We start from the raw sequence: 4,470 nt of genomic DNA, 5'->3' as shown, positions 1-4,470 counted from the left end.
TTCTATCAGGGCCAGCAGTGTAACTGGCTGTCTTCTGCTTCGTCTTCCAGTTCTGCTGCTGCTGCGTCATCGTAGGTTTACAGTTTACAGATGCACACCTGAACAGCATACTCAAGATTGCAACAGCATAGACATTTAAATGCAATAATTCAGAGCAAGAGGTGCCAGGTATCAGACACTGTTAAAAAGAGTGCTAATGTTTTAAGCATGTTTTTATTTTAAGTTTAAAAAAACCTTTGTTTTTCTGTCCTTTATATAAAGTTTATATCTCCGCTACCTGGCATTACATTTTATGACACACATGGCCTGGCCCAACAAGGTCTCATTAATGTCAGTTCCAGCCCTCATAACAAATGAGTTCGACATCCCTGCTCTAGGAGATCCAAGCTCAAACCCCCACTCCTCCATGGAAGCTTGCTGAGTGACCTTGGGCCTGTCAGTCTTTCTTAGCCTAGCCTAGCCCACACAGTCGTCGTGAGAATAAAAGGGCAGAGGGTTGAGTGATGCTGAATAAGTCACTGGATTCCCATTGGGGAGAAATGTTGGGGTGCAAATATCTAAATATGTGTCCTGAGCCTTTCAGAAGGGACACACTAGAAACCTAAAGATTTTCTTTATTGGGAGGCTATAAGCTTTCAAAAGTCAGAGCTCCCTTCGTCAGGTCACAGAGAGCTTTGACTCTGGAAAACTTATACTGCCCAAAATCTTGATCTCTATGGTGCTACTGGACTCAAATCTTAACTGTTCTACTGAAGACCAGCTCAGCTACCCTCTGAAACTACCTTTAAATCTAAATGGGTACATAAAGGAGGAAAAGGGTGAGACCCTCCAAAGTGGGTATGTAGTAGAAGATCTCTGTGAAGGAGATGCAGGAACCTAATAATCCCCTCCTACCTCTGTTCATACTGTTCTTCCACAATGTTCGTCTGAAGTGATAACTGATAAAATCTTTGGCCTTTGATAATCCTGTGCTAGGGTCAGGGGACACCCTTGCTTGAGATGTTGCTGGAATGCTTTTTGGAATGTCCCAGGCTTCAGGCCAAGCCCTGCTCTGGAATTAGGGCTGAACTTCACCGGGCACAGACACAGCAAAACACCCGCATTCCCTGGCGATGCGTTTTTAGGCCGTTGACAAGGCGGCCAACGCAGCCGCATGGCAGTTCAGCTGCTCTCACATTCAGACTAGAAAAATGCTTTGGTGGTTGCTTTTTTTTTTAAAACTGGGGGGAGGGTGAAAACAGGTGCTGACTTGTAAAGAGTCCTCATTCATAAAAGCTTTTTGTCACCATTTCAATTGTGACAACCCAGAGTTGCCACAGGAAAGCAGGGGGTCAGGGAGGGTGTGAAGGGGTGTAAGAATGGGGACACGGAGAAGGCGTCCTGGCCAGAAACAAACTGGTGACGACTGATGGGGCTAGCCGCAGAGGGTTAAATTCATGGTCCTGAACAAGAGGTAATGGTAAAGGAGGACAGGAGGCTAGTCCTTATGACAAAACGAATCATACTTCGTGTCTGTGTCTGCTTTCACAGGGGGATTTTCCCACACATGGGCAGTGGGAAGTCCCTGGAGTCAAAAAGAGCTTCCACATGATGTTGTGCTCAATCGAGTTACAATTAGTACAACTCCCCCCCCCCAGGTTGCCAGCTGGAGATTTTGGGGTGGAGTCAGGAGGGCAGAGTTTGGGGAGGGAAAGGGCCTCAGCCAGATTTAATGCCACAGAGTCTACCCTCCAAAGCAGCCTTTTTCTCCAGGGGGACATGTCTCTGTTGTCTGTTTTAATTCTGGGGGATCTCCAGATCCTACCTGGAGGTTGGGAACCCTAGGGGCAGACCTAAGGTTGCCAGGTTCCTCAGACCAGCCAGCGGGGGATGGGGGGGTGAACTTACCAGGAGTGGGGAGAAACACTGAAAATAAATGCAATGTGCCTATATGACCTGGAAGTGACATAGGCACATCGGGGGGGGTGTGATGCTCTGATTTTTGGGCAAGAACTCTATGGTGGAAGTACCTTCTACCATAGAGTGTCATCCCCAAACCAGAGTGTCACTACCCCACCCCCCGACGTGCCTGCATCACTTCTGGGTCACGTAAGCACATTGTGTTCATTTTTGGTGTTCTTTCCTGTTGGGGGGGTAATCCCCCCCGGCCAGCTGACCAGCAGCGGAGATATGGGGACTGAAAGCGGGGGAACCCTGCCCCTACTGGGGGGGACTGGCATCCTTAGGCTGAGCCCACCCCAACAAGAAAAATGGCAGATGGGGTGCTGGAATGGCTGCTGAGCTCCTTAACTCTCGTGAGGCTTCACAGCCCTGCAGAAATCCCAAGCCAAGCCTTAGTGGAGTGAAGGAGCCAGCCGGTAGGCCAAGCAGCCTGCCAGCCGTTTCCCCACCTTTGGGGAAGACTCAGCCATCTCTGATGTCAGCTGCAAGGCGCATATGAGGCAGGAAGTCCTGGAATGTCCCAGAGCCGCTGGCAGGGCATAGCATGGTTTCAGGGCTAAAGACTGGCAATGAGTGAGAGGTAAGTCTGGTTTCAGGCCCTTTTCTCTTACCACTAGACCAGGTCTCTGCAGACGCCTGGCCTACTGCTCAGATGAAATAATGGGCCTACTATTTCAGTGCTTTACAAAAGAGAGCTGGGCCTCAGCCCTTTAAATTTTAAAGGGCCATTATTTCTATGGGAGTCAAGGTGGCCTCCCTCCCCAGCCTATCCCCATATAAAATAATGGTCCTTTAAATTTTGAATGGCTGAGGCCTGAGTCTCAGCTGGGGAGTGCTGTCTGCTCCCTAGCTGCTGCTTCTGTCTCCCCAACATACATCCAGATTCCAGTGTTATCAGGAGTGATAATACTGGAATCAGGAATGACAAGTGGGGACCTGCGATACTCACGGGGGGGATCCCTTCCTCCTCTTAACTTTATCCCCCCCCCCAGTCACTGCCAGCTAAGAGAGGGAAGGGGTCCCCTGTGAGAGTATTGTGGCTCCTAAACTCCTACTCTTGCAGTCACTGCCACAGGGGCCACTGCACTCCCCCCAGCCCCCCCGACACTGACACCCACAAGCGCAGCACAGCTCTAGGCTTCTGCTGCCGGGCCTCTGCACTCCCACTCTCCACCCCTCCACATTGTTGCTGGAGAGCCCAGAGCAATTCTAGACCTCTGCCACTGGGCCAGCTGCAACTCTTGGAGCCCTTCCCACGCTCATAGTCAATGCCAGCACGAGGGCTCTAGTTGGGGGGGAGCTCTCAGGTACGGAGCTCCGGAAGAGAACCTCTAGGGGGCGGGGCGGACACGTGGTGAGCCCCGCCCCCTTCTTTACCCCGCCCTCTGCTTCGATCCTCATTCCGTTTGGGAATGAGGATGAAGCAGGAGGGTAAGTAGCCGGGCCTTCTGACACACTTCCGGTGATGTCAGGGGGTGTGGCCTTCTGTCACTTCTGGTGATGTCAGGGGGCGTGGCATATGCAAATAAGTTATGCTAATGAGTTATGCTAATGAGCTCCGGCAGCTCTTTTTCTACAAGACCCCTGGCCAGCACGCCTGGCGTGGCTCCTGGCTTCACCTGCTGTGGCTCCCCCCTACCTTTACTGCTGAGACTCCAACACAGGGGGCATGTCAGACTTGCGAGCGGGATCCCATCCCACCCCCCACTTTCTTGCCAGAGCAGCCCCTGGCCTCTTCTGCAGCCATCTCTGTGTCTGGCACAGCTCCTGGCCTGCTTTGCCACCTCCACTGGGCCTGATGCTTCTCCTGGGATGCTTTGCCACCACCGCAGGAGGTTGGTAGTAAACAGCGTTCTCTGTGTTTGCACAGAGAACGCTATTTTACTTTTGGGGAAATGTAACACACACACCCATGTATTTATTCTGAATATTTTAGATTTTTCTGCTAACTGGGGGGTGGGGTAACCCAAGTTTGCCGGAAAATCTGTTTAGTGCCACTGTGGCCTTAATCCGCAGATTTAGGGATCCACAGATAGGGGGCACACTTGGGTAATAGTATATAGATGTTGGGGAGACAGCCGTGGCGATGGATATTGCTGACCTAATCTGATACCCTAAATATCGGGCATCTTGACGGATTGGCAGTACTGGAGTGCACATCCCTAATGGCTTGCCTAAACCAACCCATAGTGTTTTATGGCAGTGGTATCCTTTGAACCAGGGGCTCCAGATATGTAGCTGTGCAGCTCTTACACCTCAGGAGAGGAGATGTGTCTAAGGAGCAGAGCATCAGCTTGGCATGCAGAAGGTCCCAGGTTCAGTCCCTGACATTTCCAGCTAAAAGGATCATGTGGGAGGTGATGTGACAGACTTGTACATATGGCCCTGGAGAGTGGCTGCCAGTTTGAGTAGACAGTACCAACCAACCTTTGTGGACCCACGGTCTGATTCACTATAAGGCAGCTTCAGGCTTTCATATCTGCTTTCTTGAGGTACTTCTCTTCACCTTCCCTTCCCTGGAGCAAGAAG

Source organism: Gekko japonicus, unplaced genomic scaffold (assembly GCF_001447785.1).
Source record: "Gekko japonicus isolate JY-2015 unplaced genomic scaffold, Gekko_japonicus_V1.1 scaffold227, whole genome shotgun sequence".
In the NCBI taxonomy this organism is placed as follows: domain Eukaryota; kingdom Metazoa; phylum Chordata; class Lepidosauria; order Squamata; family Gekkonidae; genus Gekko; species Gekko japonicus.
The sequence above is the reverse complement of the archived record's forward strand: the minus strand, read 5'-3'. Positions refer to the sequence as shown.